Source organism: Ambystoma mexicanum, chromosome 6p (genome assembly GCF_040938575.1).
Source record: "Ambystoma mexicanum isolate Mex_15411 chromosome 6p, UKY_AmexF1_1, whole genome shotgun sequence".
NCBI lineage: Eukaryota > Metazoa > Chordata > Amphibia > Caudata > Ambystomatidae > Ambystoma > Ambystoma mexicanum.
The window spans coordinates 504,689,686-504,713,458 of NC_090935.1; the positions used below are offsets into that span (position 1 = coordinate 504,689,686).

At 44.4% G+C, this 23,773-nt stretch overlaps 1 protein-coding gene across 4 annotated transcripts in view; it reads right to left on the reverse strand.

The window, feature by feature from the left end:
* The window catches only part of LOC138511558 (ATP synthase subunit C lysine N-methyltransferase-like), a 409,142-nt gene that overhangs the window by 369,510 nt on the left and 15,859 nt on the right, over positions 1-23,773 (reverse strand). The window lies entirely within an intron of this gene.

A 23,773-nucleotide genomic window follows, 5' to 3' on the forward strand; every position in this document is an offset into this window, starting at 1 on the left:
TTGCCGTCCAGCAGAATCGCACTGCACCCCATCACAGAGGAAGCACATCGCACATTGAACTGGCAGTGTGAAAACAACACTACCCTGGAATAACTCCATACAGAACCACAAGACAGTAGCAGGAATAAGCATCCTTAAGCCACAGCCGGCATGGGCCTAATACCCAGTGAAGAAACTGGTGAAGCACAACTTACCAGCACATAAGATTAGCACCCCTGCAAGAACAGCAGGATGGAGAGCTCATCATCATAAACCATCAGGTGAGCTGAACTTCACAAGGGTCCCGGGTGTCAAGGAAAGTTAGGGAGAGAACCAAGGGTGGCAGGGAGGTAACATCTCCTTTTCTTCATGCTAGGATACCCACACCTGGTAGGTGCTCCTCCTCAGAGTCAACATATGCACTAGTCGCACCCCAGCCCAGAGGCTCCAGGCACTCCTGCAGAGATAAGGTAAGCGTAACAAGGGAAGCATGTCTTGGGTTTAATCAACATGTACTGGAATGACAAAAGATGTAAACGGAACAATGTGTACGTTTGGTGATGAAAGCGATTGATAACATTTACTGTAAATATAAGAATGTGTGGCTGATTCTGTGTGGGGACTACGAGAAAGACTTCGAAAAAAAAAGCCTGGTAAGGGTAGAAGTTGACTCGAATAAGATCAGGCTGCGTATTAACGCGGAGACTGTGAATCGATTAACAAAAAGTTTTAAAGAAAAGGTGAATGTACATAAGAGCACCACAGACTACCTACCTCTGTTGACAAGTTTAAAGGACAAAAAGGTGAGAGAGTAACTGTTATTGTAGACATAAGCATAATTATGATAGTGAGATTGTGACACAGAAAAAACTGTTATGGAAGGAATTGAGAGAACTAAAAGAGCTACCAGTTGAAATAAAACAAAAGCGTTGTCAAGCTTGTAAACAGAAATATAAAAAACTGGCTGATCTCTTTTAAAGGTACGATGATGCAAAAAGATGCAGAGTCAATGTTGAGAGCAATCGCCTCTAGTAATACTAGAGAATTGTGGAAGTTGCTAAATGACGAAGATCAAAAATCAATCCCGTGTCAGAAGCTAAGTGGGTTGAACATTTCTGAGAGAGGTTTAAAAAACCAGAAGGGGGAGAAACAATTAGCGTAGATGCCTCTGATTAGAATATCATTTTTGAAAAAGAAGCTGGTAGAGTTGACTGGAGAGGGCAGCAGTTCTTGTGCCCGGGCCCGGATGGATTAATGCAATTCATTAAATCAGCCCCTGAAGAGTGGGCTGATTTTGCAATGGCACCATTTACAGAGGTGGTAAAAACCAAGACGATTGCCCCATCTTGGAAAAGGGCAGTGGTGGTGCCTATCTTTAAGAAGGGTAACAGATTTGAGGCAAGAAACTATCGGCCGATTGCACTGCTGGATGTGCTGCGGCTGTATTGTTACGAAGAGTACAGGCATGGGCAATAAAAGCAGGACATACAGATGAAAGAGAGGCAGGATTCACTAAAGGCGTAGGTTGTGCTCTGAATTTATTCCTGATCAATATATTAAAAGTTAAGGCTCTGCGCGAGGGGAAGAAATTCTACTTCACATTTATTGATCTAGAGCAGGACTTTGATGGAGTAAATAGAGAACTACTTTGGAGCAAGTTAACAACTTGGCAGTGCCCAAATGGCCTGATAAGTGCCATGGAAGCATTATATGCAAACAGATCAATTCAGGTGAGACTAAGCCAGTCGGGGATCATGACAAAAGAAATTGGTACAGCAAGAGGCCTAAACAAGGGATGCCGCCTTGCACCGGCACTATTTTACTTATTTGTCTCTGATCTGAAAGATGCAATGAAAGAATCTAGCACTTTTTCATCTAGAATAGCAGGGGCGCCTCTGGGGTGGCTGTTATACGCAGATGATATTGTCATCGTTGATCAGACCCAAATTGGGCTGCAGCGGAAATTAGTAATGCTGCAGGTGTATATAGATCTAAACAGCCTTAAAATAAATGCAGCAAAGCCAGAGATCCTAGTCTTCCAACTGGCAAGGGTAAAGAGGAACGTATCATTGAGATGGACACTAGGAGAAGGCATAATCCGACCGTCAGAATCTTTAAAGTACTTGGGAATTAACATGAACGGTTGTGGAAGTTGCCTACAGCTCACTAAATCTCCCTATCAAAATTCTAGCTGCCCCTAAGTTCTTTTCGCTTTCACTAGTTAGCGCTGAAGTGGCGCCTATCTAGAAAAGGGGATAGAGAAGAGAAAGTCCTTTGAATGTCTCACTACTTTCCTATATCTAACAATAAAAGCACTTCTGGAAGTTATTTTATTTGTATTCTTTCCTTTATTGTGTGCAACAAAAATAAAACAATTATTAAAGTTATTCCGCATCAAAAATCTGCTTCTTAAAAGAGAAATCTTGATTTTGTCTCCCAAGCTCTCAATTAGTCCGAGTGTCTTGGGGATTCAGGGCATCACCCTGAACCTCTAGTCAACTGGTTTCAGCGGAATTAGCTCTAGCCGCTTTCTTCAGGACTGTTGCCCAACCCTACGGTTTCAGTCACTTTCAGAGGTAATGCGCCATTATTCTTTTATCCAAGTCCCCCATTTTTCCTTTTCAGAGGTCTTTTATCTATTCTTTTTCTCTCTCTTGTTATTTGATCCAACACTGCATAGGGAGAAATAAATCACTATCTATAAACCTTTTGAGTTCTAAAATGGAGCTCATATTCCTTCATACTTCATTTCTTACCCTCAATTTGTAATCTTGTGTGTATCTTGGCAGAGACAGTCCTTCCAAGGTCTTCCTTCAATCAAAGAACCCATAGGGGTAATGTTTTGACTGTTTTTCATAACTGTACACACCATTACATTCATTTATATACTTCATGATCACATTTCATTTTTAGCATTTGTATGCTCGCATCGCATCCTTCCCACTTCCCGTTTTTTTTCAATGCTTATTGGTGGGTCTTTTAGTAGGTCTCTTCTGGAAGGCATAGTGATAATGAGGAAAAAAGGGGCAGGCATTTTTCAAGCTAAAACGCTGGTGTCACAACTCAGAGATATGGACACTGACTGGACCCTATATTTGACAGGTCATGTAAAAGACAAAAATTATTCAAATAAAGAGGAACAAGAAAAGCCTTCGCGAAAAGCACTTAGGGGCAGCTAGAATTTCCAATAGGGAGATTTTGTGAGCTGTAGGCCACTATAGAGGTAGAAGAAAAGAATAGAACCTCTAAGAACTTCTTCTTGTGTTGTGTTACAAAACTGTGAGCATCAAGTAGAAGTTGCTGCTCTTTGGTCCTTGTCCATGACAGTGTGTGCTGATATTCGGTTGCGAAAGTGACCTTATGAGAATCAGGGAGCTTAAAACTAAGAAAATAGCCTAGCGGCCTACGGGAGAAAGATTCATGTTACATTTGGAAGATTTTCCATGGTTGCATTAATAACGTTCTATAAGCAAAAAGCGGCCCCAATAATTTATTATGGTGCAGAGGCATCGTTGGGCATACCTTGGGAGACGTGGGAAACACTAGAGGGAATCTTTTGGCGTAGAGTGTTAAGATTTCCAAATTGTGTTACAATAGTTATTGGATAGGAGCTAGGGCTGGTGTCATTGTACGCGGGAGGGATATGGTCAACACTTTTCAGGAAACTAATCTGCAAAGATAGTAAAATTGAATTTTAAATCTTGAAGGGGGCAGGGAAATTGACGGAACATTAAGATTGTGGTTCAATGCATGCAAGAATATCTTAATAAATTTGGGAGTGTCGGAGGAACAATTGAAAGCAAACCCAGAGTATGTGAAAAGAGTATTATAGGCAGAAGATTGGAGAGAAACGTGGGAGAAAAAGAACAAGTATAACCTGTTTACACATTTGAGGGAGGATGTTAAACATTTAAACAGGTTGCCAAAATACATGGGAAGGTTTCGGAGCAGATATCATCGAGATAAATTCATTCGTTTTCGCATGAATCTATTACCCACTAAGGAAATATTGAGATATAGGAATGTTGGAATGTATGACGATGACATTGGTTGTCGAAGCTGTAAAGCAAAAAAACACGTTGAATCACTGAAACACTTAGTCATGGACTGTCTAGGGTTAAAGGAATGGAGAAATACATGTTTAGGCGAATTTAGATGGGAATAACCATTATTTGATGAAGAAAAATTGTGGGAATTATTATGCTGCGGCACTTATTTTAGGATGACATTTGCCCTAATAAGATTTCTGGAAGTTATCAGCTTTCTTTCCATCAATGAAAAAAAAGGGGACTAACATGAAAGATAACCTTGCTGAGGTAATACATTTAAGATGTATTTTTGAATTGAATTGTGTTTTTTGGGATACTCAAGATTTTAGTGGACATTTTAGTGTTTTAAAGGAATCATCTGATGCGAAATAATGAAGGGTGGAATTAAATTATTAAAAGGTTTGTAATAAACTGAATAATAATAAAATTAAAAAATTAAAAATGATAGGGGAAGGGCAGAGAAAGAACTGTGATGAGTCCAATGGAGTCGATGACCACCTCCCATGTGGCCAGGGGACGGCAGCTGCTATCTGATCCTGACCCTGGGGGCGGATATATGAGGGACCATCACATGGGAGTAGAAAACTACCTGGGTGATGTCATGGCTTCATTGGATGAGACGCAGTTTCCCCATTTACCCATGAAGAAGACCCCTCTGACCCAATACACTATTGCAATTTATCTGTTCCCCCTTTAGGGAAAGTAGAATAACCTTTTCCCAACACCCTTCAAATCAATCTCCCATTCTTGGTCTAAAAACTAAGAGCCACAAGAATACCTTGTCTAAAAGTTCTAAGAATGCCTTTTCCAAAAACTCCAAGAAAACCTTTTTCAGTTCCAATTTCCCTGCGTATAGAACTGATCCTTCACATAGTATAATTGAGAGAGGGTTGCCAAGAGATATGCATCAGAAACCATCAATGGACTGCAATTCCCATAACCACCTACCTACTGAGACGAGGAGCATGAAGGATTTAATGCAGAGCGGCAGGACCATCAAGCTTGGTGAACGCATTAGTTGTTGGGTGAAAACATCTGTGCGTGGTACCTTTTAAAAATTGTAACCAGACTTTGAAGGGGAGCTCGAGAGAAGACGTGGCTTTTCCATTGAAGGCAGCCGTAGCTGGAGGCACAAGCCGGTGTGCAGAAGCTGCAGGCACAAACCGGTGCAGGGAAGCTCTGCAGGTGTGAGCCGATGTGGCAGAGCAAAGGAGCTTGGCAGCCAAGAAAGAAAGTAACGTGGCGCAAGCACGGTGCACCGTGGAGACGCTAGGAACAGCAAGAGGATTCCTGGGCATCCGGCATCCGAGAGAACCAGCGTTGTCCTTACTGGGAATGGAAGAGAAGCCACAGTGCAGGAGCAGAACCATGAGAGAAGCTGGAGAGACATCAGAACCGCCAAGAGTGGGATGCAAGCAGCAAAGGTGCGCTGCATGAGACCGAAAAAGCTAGAGCACAGGTCTGTCAGAGTGAGGACCTCAGGGTGTTTCGGCGACCGTGCCAAAGAACATTTTTAACACTGAAATTACAGAAAGTGAAATAACCAAAAGCTTGTTTGTGAAGTAAAAAAAAAGCAGAGTGCCGACCTGAGCCCAAATAAGAAGTTAATGCAAATGTGGGGAAAGCTTAACAGAACAAGTAGATATACCAAGCTAAGAGAGGTATACACTACTTAGATGTAAAGAGGACTAATATATGAGATGTCCCGGCAAGCATATACCAGGCAGTTGTGAATACAAGAGAAGTCCTGGCAGGAGAGTACACCTGCCAGCTGAGAATGCATGAGCAAACCTGGCTGGGGAGGCAGGGGAGTATACCAGGCAAATTGCAGGTCTACAAACACCATCAAGCTGAAACAGCGTTTGTTACACAAGGAAAGAACTTGTGTTACAAGAAGGACCTTTGGTACAGAAGAACTTATAAGGCTGAACATTATTTATCTAATAGGATTGTTGTGGGCCAAGATAGACCCAAAGGAACTGTTAGATCCAAAGACATTAGTGAAACCGTTGATAGATCCAGGGGAAGGGAATCCCCCTCTGGAATTAAAGGTATTTTCCATTTTGGAGAACATTTATATTGGAGCTATTCTATTTTTATTTAAGGACACTTTTTGCGAGTATCAGGTTAAAGACATTTCTCTTTTTAATGTATTTTCTTGTTTGTTTATGGTGTGAGGGTCAGGATAGAATGTTTGGAGACAAGGCTGGCTTTTGGTTTCTGACATACTGACAAAGACAGATACTTAGTTTCTTGTTTTAGGTAGGGAAAGTCCTCTTTAGAATAGGTCAAAGAGGCATTTTCCCAACCCATTTAAGTTGACTTAAAGTCTTTAACCAAAAACATGACAATGTTGAGTCCAGCTTCAATTTCTGACCTCTCACAGAACCTTGAGTCAGCACCAAGTCTAGGAGCATAGCCAGGGAACGAGGCCCCGACACCTATTCCCTCCACTGGTACCTGCATGTATTTTTGCAGACTATTCATGCCTCCTCCAATCATACCCCTTAGACAGAACCTGTCGGCTTGACTCAAGGCTTTTCAGAACAGAGGGAAGCAGGATTAAAGATTTGCCTAAATATGAGAAAGAGTCACAGAGAATGAATGGTAAGAGGACACCACTGTTGGTGGGAGCCAGGACACTAGCAGCTGTATGACCGGAGAAAGGAGGCTGCTACCAGTGCAGAGAGTTAGTGCAGCCTGAGGATACACAGGAGGAAGCTAGTCAGACCATACACAAACACTGGGGCTCCCTGGACCAGTGGGATGTGCAAGCCTCCCACTAGGAAGAAGGGAGCTCGAAACCCCATGTGTTTGGGTTCCCGGGTGCAAGGCCAGACAGTGGCCTACAAAGACCACCTATTCTAGAGTGTGGAAATGCTCTGACAAAATTCCAAAACAGGAGGAGAGAACTCACCAACAGCCTAGACCAGCATGGAAAAGAGGAAAGGAACCCGAGGTTGTCCACACCAATTTACCCAGCAATCTGGAGGGACCGAAACCTGCAGAGGGAATGGTGGGCTACCGGTGTCGCCATTTATTTCACATGGCAGACCCACATAAGAAAAGTGTATGGATCTTAGCCCCCTTGATCTAACTTTCTCTCATGCACATACAAAAGTCTGATCCGGATTGGACTGGAATAGCTTCCCAATAACGACGAGGGAGGGATATTTAAGCAGAGTAATTTGCACAGTGTTTGCAAGCATGCATTAATCTTTTCAGTGCTAATCTCTATTATTAATAAGGGTCCCTCTAGCTCATTCTCAACCCTAGTATTGGGTCTGCCCAATACTTGTAAAAATCGATACTAAAAATGTATAGGGCCATTTACTGCACCTGGCTGATAGAGTGTTGGTGTATTCTCCTTTTTCTTTAATATGAGATTCATACTTCTTTCCTTTAATAGTAATTGCTTGAATTGTATTATTCCTATATTTTGATGAATCATATTCTCCAGATCAAACTTAAATTCCATTCGTTCCCCATTAAAAAAGTGTGTATCCTCATAAAGCATATTTTCCCATATATTTCATGTTAAGCTCGAGATACATTAGTGTTGCATTTATAAATCTTGTGACCCTCTACAAGTGTTTCACCACATATTTGATGTGGGTCATCAGGAGGTTGTACTGAAATTACAATTTCTATTGTGATCGTGTATGTGATATAAAATTATTAAACAAAGAAATAGAGAAAACACTCAATAGAAATGCATGGACTAAAATATAGTTCAGTGAATTTCTCATGTCTAGTTATTCTTGACTTTGTATTGTACTCCACAAACTGCATTCACATTAGCTTCACAGTAAGCTTAATAAGGTTTTTTGGAGAGTCTTCATATATTTCCTGGTAACATTGTTGTTAGGCAGAAACCTGTGCAGTTCCCTCTGGGACCACTGCAAAAGATTTAGGACTACAGGTGTTTGGCAGTAAACCCACTTGGTAGCAGTCTGTACCACACAGATTCACTTGGTAGCTGTGGCTGAGCAGTCAGACTTCCCTCAAGAAGAGTTAGGCAGTATACAGAGTATTCACCATAGGTCAAGAGAACACAATAGAACAAGTAAACACTGACCAGGGCTTGGTGTAAAAGAGATATAAATATTTATTTAAAACCACATCTAGAAAAACACACAGGCACTAATAGTAAGCAATTCAAAAACACGGTCACTAAAAGATATACACTCCCTTAAAAGAATATTAGACAAGTCTTAACTAAAGCCCCACTTATTTTCAGACAGCGGTGAGCGCTTAACGCAGATGGTACTCTAATAATTCGTTTTAAAAGGGAGAGAAAAACAGAGAATAAATTGAAACAGATCCTAACACCTTTTCACGAACACAACAAGGGAGGAAGGCAAAGTAACATTAGGAATTCAGAGTCAGTAGGCCGGATCCGCTTAAGAGGATCCAAACGAAATGTGTCCAAGGTCACACGGTTGCAGTGCACGAAAGTCTTGTAACGGTTCAAAAAGGAGTTGGACCAAAGAAAGGGACCAGTTAGAGGGTCAAGGCGGCCAGCCCAGTCCAGAAGGCTAAGGAGTTATTATTACCTTGTAGCAATCTTTAGAAAGGGAGGCCTGGCGGAGACGGTACCTTAAAGTGGTGAGAACACTCCAGCGGGGGCAGTTGTTCCTGGCAGCGGATGCAAGTCGGTGCGTCGTCCGGGGGAAGAGAGGATCTCGTCGGGGAGGAAGACAGGAGTCCGTTGCACTGCCAGGGAAGAAACCAGCCGCGGAGTTTCTCAGGTACAAGGAGCGGTCCGTTGATTCGCTGTTCAGTTGTGAGCGGCTGCCAGGATGCTTGGCACGGGCAGTTCGACCACAAACCGGTCTGGGGTGAAGGTAAACTGTTTGTGCCCACCAGTCAGGGGAAGAAGCCTCTCCAGCCGGGAGATCTTCTCTGTCATCGGGAAGTGGCGAGTCGGTTCCACAGGGCTCCACCGGTGGTGTAGTCGTGGTAGGTCGGCTCAGCTTCTCCCTCGTCGGATTCTCAGGTCCTGTGGCGACTTCTGAAGTTCCAGTCTCCAAAGCCCTGCTTTTATGCAGCATACCCCCATTCACTCAGCCTAGCTGTCAATCAAACATGCTAAGTGGTTGGGCCAATCACACAAGAGTGCGACTTGAGTTACCAAGGTAACTAAGTCCAGGGTGCCTAAACCCCCTCCCACACCCCCTGTGGTACCCAGACAGAGTGGCACCACTTTTGGAGGCTTCTGTGGAGAAGCCCGCCAAAAAGTGGAACAAAGGGCTCGACTTGGGTTGGAGTCACAGAAGAGAACACAAACGCCATTTTAGAATCAAGTCCTGGCAAAAAATACCAACCGGCGAATTAATATTAATTAAATAAACCGGCGGTATGTTCGAGGCTATGAAAATTAAATAATTAAAGTTGGTAGCCTCGAACAATGGGAAAATCCCATAGGGAAATATTCGCGGTCGAATATAAAAAGTAGTTTCCACTGCCACCAGCCAAAACTCGATCAGGCGGGACGGAGACGTACCCCCTCGACTAACAGACCCCGGGGCAATCGAATTGCCCCGATCAGTACGTCCACAATATGATGGTTTGTACTGGTTTCTGTTAATAATTTGAGACTAGTAAAGCCAATGGTGACTTTACATGCCCTGGGAGACAGTAGTCAGTCCCGGGGTATGGAGTCTATGGTGGGGTGTCACTATGACACCCCTGTGTTACTGCACAGAGGGTGCTGTGTAACACACATCGTAAAAACACATGAGACCCTATGGAGTAAAGGACCCCATAGCCCATAAAACACATTAACAGTCAAAGGAACACCATAAATCATGTCCAAGAGTGGGAGAAAGAGAGTCTCACTCTTGGCAGGAGAAAAAAAACAAACTCCAGAAATCCAGCAAAGCTGCTGGGGGACTCACTAGGTTAGGAAATTCAGCCTAAAGAGAGAATTCTCCCTAACACTCGCCCCCCCCAGACTAAGGGACAGGAGGATTTAATCCACTCCTGGATGAATCTCATACCTCTAGTCGATGACATACATCCTAGAGAGACCATCAGCATTTTGGTGGTGACACCCTGACCTGTGCTCAATGGTGAAATCAAACCCTTGCAGGCAGATTGACCATCTCAATAGTTTTGGGTTTTCCCCTTTCATTTGCATTAACCATCTCAAGGGTTGGTGGTCAGTCTGAATGCCAAAAGTAGAACCATACAAGTATGGCCTAAACTTCTTCAGAGCCAACACAATAGCAAAACACTCTCGTTCAATGGTTGCCCACCTTGTTTCAGGATCCTTCAGTTTTCTACTGATGAAGCAAATGGGGTGCTCCCTACCTTTCCCATCCAGTTGACTGAGGACTGCACCTATTCCTACATTTGAAGCATCTGTTTGCACAATGAAAGTTTGGTGGTAGTCAGGAGCTCTGAGTACTGGGGCTTGGCAAAGAGACTTTTTCAGGGTTTCAAAGGCCTGAATGCATTCCTCATTCCACGTAACCTTTTTAGGGAATTTGGGAGAGGAGATGACATTCAGTGGAGAAGCTATGGACCCATAGTTCTCAATGAAATTCCTGTAATACCCAGTGAGACCTAAGAAGGCTCTCACCTGGGTCTGAGTAGTAGGTGTTGTCCAATTTTGCACAGCTTCAATCTTACTGGGCAAAGGCCTTATTTCTCCACCTTCTACCTCATGTCCAAGGTAGACCACTTTACTCTGTCCAATCTGGCATTTACTTGCCTTTATGGTCAGATTGGCCTTTCCAAGAGCCTGCAAAACATATCTCAGGTGGTCCACATGTTCTTCCCAGGAATTGCTGAACACTGCTATGTCATCCAAGTATGCCATGCAGAAGTCCTCCATCCCATTCAGAACCTGGTTTACCATCCTTTGAAACGTAGCAGGTGCATTTTTCAATCCAAAAGGCATAACCTTAAACTGGTATAAGCCAACTGGGGTAGAAAATGCAGTTTTCTTCTTGGCATGGTCTGTCAGGGCTATTTGCCAATAGCCTGACGTCAAGTCAAATGTGCTGAGGAACTTGGCTGCACCAAGTCTATCCACCAACTCATCTGTCCTGGGCAAAGGGTGGGCATCAGTCTTAGTGGCTGCATTAAGAGCTCTGTAATCCACACAGAATCCAAGTTCTTTAGATCCTGCCTTTGGTACTAACACAACTGGGCTAGACCATGGATTAGTAGAGGGCTCTATTACCCCGAGATCAAGCATCTTGTTGACCTCACCTTTGATGTGGGTTCTTACATTTTCTGACATTAGATATCCTCTGCTTTTGACTGTCAGACAGTCACCATTGAGTATTCCATGCTGTCCCCAAAGGGTAAAGCCTGGTGAAAGTGAGAACAGAGAGGCAAACTGATTCAACATAGATTTGCACTCTTCCTGTTGCTCAGGTGTCAGATTTGAAGAGAGATTTACGCCTTCAATCTTTTCGTCTAAAGGTAAGCCTCTGAGGAGATCAGGAAGAGCTTCACCCTCTTCTTCCTCTGATGATGCTAGAAGCAAAGCTCCTACATCAGGTCTGGAGACATACGCTTTTAGTCTGTTGGTGTGGAAGACTGTTGGAGCCTCCTTGGGGTTGCCCAAGTCCACCAGATAGTTGACCTCTCCAAGTTTACCCACAACTTTTAAGGGTCCCATCCATTTGTCTTGCAAGGCCCTCTGCCTTGTTGAAATCATAACGAGAACTAGCTGGTCTTGAGTAAACTCAACCATGTTAGCCTTTTGGTCATGCCAGTGCTTGACCAATGGTTGTCCAGCTTTCAAGTTATCACTTGCTTCTGCCATCATTTGTGACATTCTCCTTCGGAGACCTATCACGTAGTCAGTTACTCTGACTGGTTTACGGGAAGGAGCACTCTCCAACCCCTCCTTGATCAGGGCCAATAGACCTCTGACCGGGTGACCATAAAGAAGTTCAAAGGGAGAATAACCTTCTCCCTCCTGAGGGACTTCTCTATAAGCAAAGAGAAGGCATGGCAGTAGAAGATCCCACTTTCTTTTAAGGGGGTCCTCTAAAGCACCTATCATTCTCTTCATGGTTCTGTTGAACTTTTCAACCAGCCCATTTGTCTGAGGGTGGTATGCGGTTGAGAATTTGTAAGTAACTCTGCAGGTTTTCCACATGGCTTTCATGTAGTGGGACATAAAATTTGACCCCCTGTCAGAGATTACTTCCTTAGGAAACTCAATCCTGGTAAAAATACACCAAGAAGGGCCTTAGCCACAGCCGGAGCTGTAACAGTCCTCAAAGGAATTGCCTCAGGGTACCTAGTAGCATGGTCTACTACAACAAGTATAAACCTGTTGCCTGAGGAGGTTAGAGGATCAAGGAGACCAACAATGTCAATCCCTGCTCTCTCAAATGGGACTCCCACAACTGGGAGAGGCACTAAAAGGTGACACATTCTGGGAGCCAACCTTACCAGAAGTCTGGCAGGTGTGGCAGCTCCTGCAGTATTTATCTACTTCAGCCCCCATCTTTGGCCAATAGAAGTAGAGCGAGAGCCTTTCCTTAGTCTTCTTGAAACTCAAGTGACCAGCCAAAGGAATCTCATGGGCTAACTGCAAGAACTGTGGTCTGTTCTCTTGGGGTACTACAAGTCATTTGTTGTCCCCAGGTGCAGACTCGGTTGGTTCACTGTAGAAGAGGCCATCTTCCCAGTGTAACCTATATTTCCCAGGCTCTTGCCCTTCAGCCTGAGCATCTGCCTGGTGGCGTTGACCTTCCAGAGTTGGACATTCTCTCTGTCCCTTACTGAAGTCTGCCCTGTGGGGTCCACCTTCTGCCAGTAAAGACTGCAGCTCAGTATGGTCAACAGTATCCAGATCTCCAATGAGTTCCTGGCCTTCCACTAGTTCTTCTTCAGAGTCTTGTTCAACCACACAGGGTTGTACCTCCCTCTCAGCCTCAGCTGGAGGGGGAGTTACTGGTGTAACTTTGGACAACCTAGGGGAAGTCCTGGTTGGCTGCACTGGAGTGTTGACTGCTGGTTTCTTGTTAGAAGTGTTAGGTTTCCCTTTTGCTTCTTGTTGCTTAGAGACAGCAGCTGACATCTCCAGTGGAGCAGGAGTGATCTCTTTCTTCATCATCTCCTTGGGAGTACCTCTCATGGTTCTCTCCCTGGCAGGTCTGGTGAGCTCCTGTAACCTTTTACTAGGAGGTCTGGGGGTATGTGACACTACTCAAGAGTTTTCAAGTCATTACCCAGCAGAAACCTTCCTGGCACCTCACTTTGTATGCCGACAGGTATCTTCACAGTCATGTCATTACACTGGATGAGAACTGGTAATTGGGGGAAGCATCTGCACAGGCCCTCCAGCTAGCCAGCTAACGTGGTGAGGCGTCTGGGTGCCTTAGCAACATTCTCAGCCTGAAAAAACGATTTGTCCACCACAGTTATGCTGGCCCCAGTGTCCCTAATGGCAGGAGTCTCCTAACCATTCACCTGGACACTGTCCTTATAATACTCTTTAGTATTATCTGGTATAGAATTATAGACATCTAAGTTCTGTTGTTCCCACAAACCCAGAGACACTAAAGAAACACTGGCTGAGACTCCAATGGGTTCATCAGCCAGTAATAGAAAGTTTCCACTTGCCATTTGTACTTCCTCCTCTGGAGCGAAGGCTAAGGAGGCAAGCTGGACCCCTGAAGGTTTACCCTTACATCTGGGATCTCCTTTCACATGGTCAGTAGAGCCACAAACAAAGCATTTACCAAATGCTTTCTGGAATGATGGCTTGTTCTGACCTCCTTCTGGTTTGGCACCAGGAGGTACACTAGCCTGATTTGGTTTCCCTGGTGACTTACCCTTTTGGTTCGGTTTGGGGCCCTCTTTGGAATTGAAATTATTAGAATTCTCTTTGGAGTCCTTTTTTGGCTGTTTTCCCTCATCCTTTTTCTGAGTAGCCCCAGAATCCATGTGAGTAGCCCTGTTGGCAACCCACAAGTCAGCAGCCTTAGTTAACTTCCTGGAATCTAATTCCTTTGAATCAGCCAAGTGCTGTCTGAGCTCAGGAGAGCAGGCATCATAAATGGACTCCAACATTACAAGATTCTTCATTCCTTCATAAGTGTTAACTCTGTACCCCTTAATCCATCCCTCTAGGTTTTTCAAACTTTCACTCACCCAGGTAGCCCAAGGGGTACCATCATGCTTTTTGACGGTCCTAAACCTCTTAAGGTACTGGGAAGGGGTCTTCCCAAATCTAGCTATCAAAGCTAGTTTCACACATTCATAATCCTTCTTATCCACCTCCCCCAACTCCATTACCACATCAGTTGCAACAGGGGGGAGCCTAGAGAACAACCAGGGAAGTAACTCATTCCCTGTGATGTCCTGGAACCCATGATTATACTCAAACATTTTTAACCAATCAAACTTAGGTCATACATAGCCACTAATTCCTTAGGCATCCGGGGTCTTTTGGGACCGGAACTCCTAGAAGAACCAGAGGAGAGAGAAGCATTTTCCACAGAAACTTTTTCATTTGTAGCTCATGATTAAGCTCTATTTCTCTGAGTCTTAACTCAGCTTGCTTCTGCTCAGCTTTGGCATTCATTCTTCTGAACTCTAGCTCTTGGTTTCTTTCAGATTGAGCAATAAAACGTTTGTACTCTAATTCAAGCTTCATTTTTTCAAGTTCAAAATAAGCAGGGTTACATGTGGGACCTGGTATAGGCCCAGTAGGTAAGGCAGACAGAGGCTCAGAGTGGCTAACTTCATTAGGTTCACTTTCCTCTTCTGACTCATTATCAAGACTTTGATTCAGATCAATACCATCACTGTTTTCTACATTTGCTGGGGGGGATTCCTCTGTACCACCCAGACTTTGGTTTTCTAACTATCTTTCTATAAGTTCCATTTTCTTGCCCTTCTCAGAGAGAATCTTATGTCTACACAATACTTTTAAGCAATCAGCAGTTTTGGCAGACAATGATTCTAGGGTATAACTCTCCATAGCAGACATAGTTAGAAAATCAGTTTCTTAGTGCTAAGCTCTGTGGTTAGTTGTCCTAAAGTGTTCAACAAGCACTCTAAAGTGTATAATCAATACAAAATCCCACCGCTGTACATCAGTGTTAGGCAGAAACCTGTACAGTTCCCTCTGGGACCACTGCAAAAGATTTAGGACTACGTAAACCCACTTGGTAGCAGTCTGTACCACACAGATTCACTTGGTAGCTGTGGCTGAGCAGTCAAGACTTCCCTCAAGAAGAGTTAGGCAGTATACAGAGTATTCACCATAGGTCAAGAGAACACAATAGAACAAGTAAACACTGTCCAGGGCTTGGTGTAAAAGATATAATTATTTATTTAAAACCACATCTGGAAAAACACACAGGCACTAATAGTAAGCGATTCAAAAACACGGTCACTAAAAGATATACACTCCCTTAAAAGAATATTAGACAAGTCTTAAGTAAAGCCCCACTTATTTTCAGACAGCGGTGAGCGCTTAACGCAGATGGCACTCTAATAATTTGTTTTAAAAGAGAGAGAAAAACAGAGAATAAATTGAAACAGATCCCAACACCTTTTCACGAACACAACAAGGGAGGAAGGCAAAGTAACACTAGGAATTCAGAGTCAGTAGGCCGGATGCGCTTAAGAGGATCCAAACGAAATGTGTCCAAGGTCACACGGTTGCGGTGCCCGAAGGTCTTGTAACGGTTCAAAAAGGAGTTGGACCAAAGAAAGGGACCAGATAGAGGGTCAAGTCGGCCAGCCCAGTCCAGAAGGTTAAGGAGTTATTCTTACCTTGTAACAATCTTTAGAAAGGGAAGCCTGGCAGACACGGTACCTTAAAGTGGTGAGAACACTCCAGCGGGGGCAGTTGTTCCTGGCAGCGGATGCAAGTCGGTGCTTCGTCCGGGGGAAGAGAGGATCGCGTCGGGGAGGAAGACAGGAGTCCGTTTCACTGCCAGGGAAGAAACCAGCCGCGGAGTTTCTCAGGTACAAGGAGTGGTCCGTTGATTCGCGGTTCAGTGGTGAGTGGCTATCCGGCTGCCGGGGTGCTTGGCATGGGCAGTTCGACCACAAACCGGTCTGGGGTGCGAAGAAAGAAGGTAAACTGGTTGTGCCCACCAGTCAGGGGAAGAAGCCTCTCCAGCCGGGAGATCTTCTCTGTCGTCGGGAAGTGGTGAGTCGGTTCCGCAAGGCTCCACCGGTGGTGTCGTCGTGGTAGGTCGGCTCAGCTTCTCCCTCGTCGGATTCTCAGGTCCTGTGGCGACTTCTGAAGTTCCAGTCCCCAAAGCCCTGCTTTTATGCAGCATACCCCCATTCACTCAGCCTAGCTGTCAATCAAACATGCTAAGTGGTGAGCTGGCCGGCTCACCACTTGGGCCAATCGCACAAGAGTGTGACTTGAGTTACCAAGGTAACACAGTCCAAGGTGCCTAAACCCCCTCCCACACCCCCTGTGGTACCCAGACAGAGTGGCACCACTTTTGGAGGCTTCTGTGAAGAAGCCCGCCAAAAAGTGGAACAAAGGGCTCGACTTGGGTTGGAGTCACAGAAGAGAACACAAACGCCATTTTAGAATCGAGTCCTGGCAAAAAATACCAACCGGCGAATTAATATTAATTAAATAAACCGGCGGTATTTTCGAGGCTATGAGAATTAAATAATTAAAGTTGGTAGCCTCGAACAATGGGAAAATCCCATAGGGAAATATTCACGGTCGAATATAAAAATTTGTTTCCACTGCCACCAACCAAAACTCGATCAGGGGGGACGGAGACATGCCCCCTCGACTAACAGACCCCGGGGCAAACGAATTGCCCCGACCAGTATGTCCACAATATGATGGCTTGTACTGGTTTCTGTTAATAATTTGGGACTAGTAAAACCAATGGTGACTTTACATGCCCTGGGAGACAGTCAGTCCCAGGGTATGGAGTCTATGGTGGGGTGTCACTATGACACCCCTGTGTTACTGCACGGAGGGTGCTGTGTAACACACATCGTAAAAACACATGAGACCCTATGGAGTAAAGGACCCCATATCCCATAAAACTTATTAACAGTCAAAGGAACACCATAAATCATGTCCAAGAGTGGGAGAAAAAGGGTCTCACTCTTGACAGGAGAAAAAAAAAAACTCCAGAAATCCAGCAAAGCTGCTGGGGGACTCACTAGGTTAGGAAATTCAGCCTAAAGAGAGAATTCTCCCTAACAATTGTCTGAAAGGATAACCAACATCTCTGTTTATAATCTTGTTTGTTTTTTAAAACATTAACTCACACAATATGGGGAATGCAGACTAACTATGAATACAAAACTGTACCTGTATTTGTTGGCATCTGATACGGGATAATTCAGTCCAGAATATGGATCATCTGAATGCAGTTCCATGTTTGTGATATCATCGCATTCACGTTGTGCCATGATGATGTCATTGCGCTATCTAACCGCAGCGGCCATATTCTTCGAATACGGCGTGAATTGCTTCATTCTCACAATATTTATGATTACTGCTGCCATATTTCAAGTACATTTAACGTGCAAATATTGGCAACTACATTTCCTTGTTTAAATCTCCTTACTTTTTACCATATTTCTGTAATTTATATTGACATATTTCTAGACCATTGTATATATACGGTGTATATGTCACCAATACATATTTGTAAATATTCATCATAATAATATAGAGAAATTCTTTTGAAAAAAAGAAAGAAACCATTTTGATCTAAACATTAGAGTTGAAGATTATGACATTCTTCAGAGCTAGGTGTAAAACTCATTGTCCTGGTTCAGGCCTGTGTGGTATGCGTCTAAAATATTGATCTATTTGGCCTCCCTTTGGCGTAGCAAGTGCTCTCCATTTCCAGCCATTGGTGGTGAGTGTATCAACTAATGTGTTTAAATCTTACAAATTAAAATGGAATGCCATCGGGTATCTTGAGTCCTTGTTTTAATGGCTCTTAAATGTTCCATTACCCATATTTTAAGAAGTCTCACAGTGCTTCCAATGTACCACTTTTCACACTGGCAGAGGATGCCATAAACAACATATTTTGTGTTGCAGTTAATAAATTGCTCAATCAGACATTGGGTGCCACTGGGTAAATCAATCTTATTCTGACCAACTAATAGTTGTGGACACATTTTGCAGCTGCCACATTTGTGGTTGCCTAGCACTGCTGGCAATTTCCAAAGTGTTTCTAATGTCCTATTTTTTTCCATTGGTTCGGGTGTTCAGGTTTCAAAAAGCTTGGGCTTATCTGGTTTTCGATTGTCTTGGCTTTGTGATGTGTCATAGACAATGAGTCTACATATTTGGTTAGAGCTTTATCCAGTTGAAGAATATTCCAATGTGTCTTTACAATGTTCTTGAAAATGTGTGTGTTGGAACTATAGGTTGTAATAAATCTGATCTTATTTTGGCTGCGTTTTGCAGTTGTTCTTTCTTTGTTTCGTAAGAGTTCTATTTTCTCTTTGGTTTCTGCTCTTTTAGTCACTTTTTGTACAAGGTTTAAGTGGTAACCTCTATCTTGAAATTTTTTAATGATGCTCTTGATATGTTTCAAATATTCTTCATTCTCACTGCATTTTCTTTTTATTTCTCAATGTTTCTCCACATGGTATGCTGTTAATTATATGTTTTGGATAATTACTTTCAGATTGAAGAATGTGGTTGCCTGCTGAGTGTTTCTGAGAGAGTGCTGTGAGCGTATAAAGTTTGAGATCCAAGAAACAAATCTTTTCTGTACTATGGTTCATTGTTAGTTAGATGTTAATCATTGGTGATCGGATAGTTGAAGTATTGGGTAAGAGATTTTTGGTCTCCATCCAAAATTATTAGGATATCGTCTATGAATTGACTCCAGAGAATTATTTTTCCATTCTCTGCGAAGGCTGGATGTGTCCATGCATTTTCAATTTCATAGTGTCCCATGAATAGTTTGGAATAACGCGGTGCATATCTGGCACCCATGGCAGTTCCCTGTTGTCGTTGGTATAATTGTCCATCAAAGCAGAATATGCTGTTGGTGAGAGTGAACTATAGCATTGATAATATCATCTGGTTTTGTTCATCTTATGACACAGATCTTGATTTTAAGAAATATTCTGTAGTTTGTAGTCCTTTGTGATGCTATATTCTGGTGTATAAAGCCGTTACACCCAGACCTAAAAAGCTGAAATTAGTTTGCCAAATAATGGAGTCACGTTGTTGTATCAGATGTTTGCTGTCTCTTATATAGGACGCCAAATCGGAGGCAACCGTTTTAAGGGGACATCAATATATTCGGATATCCTTTCTGTTATTGATCATATACCATTAATGACAAATCTGCATGAAGGAAATCTTTGACATTTTTTATGTATTTTGGGTACAAAGTATATAGTGGCCAAAATAGGATGTTGCATATTCCTGCAACTGTGTTCATCATCATTTAAAAGGCCTGAAGCCCACTAGTTTTTTTTACTAAGTTCCCTCCATTGAGTGAATAGTTGTGTTATTGGGTTGGTTGTCAGTTTTTTGTAACATTTCTTATCGTTCAGTTGCTTGTGAGCCTCTGCTACAAAGTCAGCTCTGTTCATCAGGACTATTTTGCCCCATTTAGCTGCAGATTTAACTATTATTTCAGGGCTTTCCTTTAGGTAGTTTAATGGCATCCTTTCCAGGTAATTAAGACTGAATTCAATGTGTGGTTTTCTGTAGGCAAGGTCATTATTCCTCAAATCTACTGTCACTGCTTTATTAAACAGATCCACCACATTGTCTGTCGGTAGCAGGGGGCAGAAAACAGGAAGTGCAAGTTATCAGGGTGAGGTCAACAGTGGAGGTGGACCAAGAGACCAAAAGGAGGAAAGTGGTGTTGAAGGAGGAGAGTAGGAGTGGGAAGAGGAGACAAGTAATGAGAAGAGTGGAGTAGTTGTGGCTGGAGAAGCATAGTAGTGAATGGAGGAGAGTAGTATTTATTTATTTATTGGGTATTTATAATGCATCAGATCGTCAAAGTGCAGTAACATGAAGTGCGGGGCAGGGGAAGGGGAGGTGCCGGTCACAGCAGAAGGGCCCATGGGTTAATCAAGTGCCAGGGGAGGCAAGGTGGACAGACCCAGGGGAAAGAAGAGAGTGCTGGGGAAGAAGATGAAGGAAAGTGCAAGGAAATGGGGTTGGAGGGGCTCAAGGGGTGACTGCCCAGGCAGGCTAGTGCAGGGGGCGGGAGCCTGGAAGGGCAAGTTCAGTTTGGGGGAGAGGGGGTCAGGGGCGGCCAAGTGCAGGGTTATAGATGGGTCGAGGAGGGCCTGGTGCCATGTAAGAATCTGAAGGAACCAGGCAGCCAGTCAAGAGGCAGAGGGGGGAAATTAGCAGGGGAGGGAGAGAGGGAAGGAGGAAGCGAAAAGGAGGGTCTTGAGAAGCTTCCAGATCTTATGGAGATCTGGCTTATGTCTGAGAGGGGCAGGGAGGCCATTCCAGAGGGAGGCATCGGCGGAGGGGATATACCCCAACTCTCTGCTAGGAAAAACATCTGATCTGCAGAGAGTTGGAGCTAGAAGACTGAAGGGCTCTAGCCCGGGGGTATTTGGGGAAAGAGAGTTGGATGTAGCAGGTTCCCAGGCCCCAGAAAGCCTTGTGGATGATGCAGAAGGTCTTGGACGTGATTCTTGCGGCAACTGGCAGTCAGTGGGGAGATTTTAGGGCTGGAGAGATGCGGTCCCTGGGCTTGAGGTCAGGGATAAGCCTTTCAGTCCTATTCTGGATTAGCTGAAGGGGGCGAAGGGAGGAGTTAGGCAGGTTGAGGAAGAGACTGTTGCAGTAGTCCAGCCTGGAGAGAACCAGAGCTCTGGAGACATTGCGTTTCTGGGAGAAGGTGATGAAAGGGAGAATGCCTCTGAGGAGGTGCAGCTGAAAGTGGGCCTTCTTGGCAAGGTCCATGATGTGAGGAGAGAGAGAGGAGCCGAAGATGACGCCAGGGTTTTTTGCCTCACAGCAGGGTGAAAGGAGGGGCCCCGTGGAGGGCGGCCAGAGTGTGCGAGGGACGGAGGGAGCTGGGGTCCCAATGAAAAGGATTTCAGTCTTACTGGCATTACGGCAGAGATGGTTAGCAGTGCACCATGCCTAAATAGCAGACAGTCAGGAATGAGAGAGGAAGAGGAGGAGACAGAGGAGGGAAGCATGAAGGAGAGCTGCGTGTCGTCCGCATAATACTGGAAGTTAGGAGAGGAGGCACAGATGAATAGCACTAGAGGGGCAAGGTAGATGTTGAAAAACCAAGGCGAGAGGATAGAGCCCTCAGGTACACCACAGGTGGAGTGAGATGGAGGAGAGAAAAGGACCCAGCTGAACCTGGGAAGGTCGTTCAGAGAGCAAGGAAGTCAGCGAGTCCAGAGCCAGGTCAGTGATGCCAAGGGTATCACAGAACCAATTTATAAGGGTGGTATTATTAACTGTACCGAAGGCAGAGCAAAGACCAAGAAGGATAAGAACGGAGGGAGTTGGAATCGAGATCAGAGAGCAAGTCTTCACAGAGGGCAGTTTTGGCACCTCTGGCAGCTCTGAAGCTAGCCAGGTGGTTGTGGAGGTAACTAACAGATTCAGTGTGGTGGACAAGCTGGGAGATGGCCAGCTTCTCCAAGAGCTTGCCCAGGAAGGGGGTAAAGGAGATAGGGCGGTAATTAGCCGGAAAGGAAGTGTCAGCAGAAGGCTTTTTGAGGAGAGGGTGCACAAGGGAGTCCTTGAGGAGTAACTGGAAGGATCCAGTGGCCAGAGAGCGATTACAGAAATCCGCCAACTCTGGAGCAAGGGATACAATTTTGTTCTTGATAGTTCTGCTGGAGCAGGGGAGCACCCGTTTGGATAAGACTTTCACAGAGCGGACTTGCCTAGAAAACTCATCAAGTAATATGGGATGTACAGAGGAGAGTAGGAGGGAAGGGGGCAGGGAGGTCAAGGGCGGCCTGAGAGTGGGTTAGGAAGAAGGCTGTGGTGTAGAGGAGAGCGAGGACAGGATCTTGTGAGGTTTATGCAAAAAAACTAAGGGGGGTCCTGGGAGTCCCTCTGCCAGACATTAGTCCTGGTTACAAAGGCCTTACCCAGATTTGTTAGCTCACTATCTTTCACAGAGGAGAATTGTAATTGTATTTTATTTGTAACGCGCAACCATCAGGCCCGGAGGCATCAGGGTGCAAATTGTGCAAAGTTACATACAGAGCATATATACGTACATAGAAATTATAAACAGGATAATAAACAAGCATTTTTATATACATAAATTACAATGCCGATGTAGGCATGACAAGGGACATAACAACAGGAGTGTACAGTATATAATAGGCAGGTCAGTGAACCAGGGTATGTAAGACAAGGTGTGCAGGACATGTCTTACTGCTGGTTAAAGAGCCATGATTTGATTTTGGACTTGAATGTGTTAAATGAGTCTTCAGATCGGATTGTAACAGGGAGGGTGTTCCATAACTTGGAAGCTAGGACAGGGAAGATTGTGCCCCCCGCTTTTTGGAGTTTGAACCTGGGGATCGATAGACAGTGGGTCTGGGCAGTTCTTAGAGGTTGGGATGTCGAGTGGCGGGACAGCTGACTGCAGAGGTAGAGGGGGGCCTTGTTAGCCAGGCATTTGTGCGTGAGGGCGAGTGTTTTTAGTGAGATTCTCTGCTTGACAGGTAGCCACTTTAGGTTGGTTCTGGATTCCGAGATGTGGTGGTTTCGAGAGATCTTTAAGGCGGCTCTAATAGTGTTGCATTGAGTTGTTTGAAGTTTATTCAGGTTCTCTTGGCTGGAACCCAAGTAAAGGGCACTACAATAGTCTATTTTGGCCATAATGAGGGTTCTGGCTAGTGCGACACTGTTGGGAGTGGTAAGAAATGGTCTTCAGGCTGCAATGAGTTTACACGTGTATGCCGAAGCAGATCTGACTGCATTTATTTGTCGAGATAAGGATAGGGTGGCGTCAAGGTAAAAACCTAAGCTTTTAGTGTTTTTCGAGACTCATATGGTGTTACCGTCTATGGCAAATGACTGATAGGAAGGCTCTAGTTTGCTAAGGCGTTGGGAGGTGCCCAAGATGAGGAGCTCCGTCTTGTCGTCATTTAGGCATAACTGGTGTTCGGCCATCCAGGCTTGGATGACCAGGTAGACGTTGTTAAGGGCCTTGGTGTCAGCTAGATAGTCACCTGTGATGGGAATGAGTATCTGGGTGTCGTCTGCATAGTTTGTGTAGGAGACACCCAAATAGTCAAGCACATCAAAGATTGGTTTCGTGAAAATGTTATAGAGTGTAGGTGACACGCAAGAACCCTGAGGAACGTCGCAGTGAATTGGAGATGGGTCCGCGGCTGCGGACGGGGCAAAGACCCTCATGGATCTATTACTCAGAAAGGATTTGATCCAGGCGTGGCTGAGGTCGAGAAGTGGGCGGAAGAGTGGAGGTGCCTGCATAGGATCTGGTGGTTGACCAGATTTAATGCCGCAGAGAGGTTGAGGAGAAGTAGCATTGCTAGTTTGCCCTTGTCCTTCAATACCTCAATTTGGGTTTTTAGGTCTATCAAAGCCGTTTCTGTCCCATGTCTGGGACGAAATCCAGATTGTCACAGACCTAGAAGATTTGTTAGAATCCAAGTAATCTTGGATCTGAAGGTATGCTGCACGGTCTAAAATCTTAAGCAGAAACAGGACAGTGGTTATAGGTCTGAAGTTGGTAGGTATGCTTGGGTATAAGGATGGTTTTTTAAGCAATGGGATCACCCAAGCGTCCTTAAGGTTGTCGGGGACAATA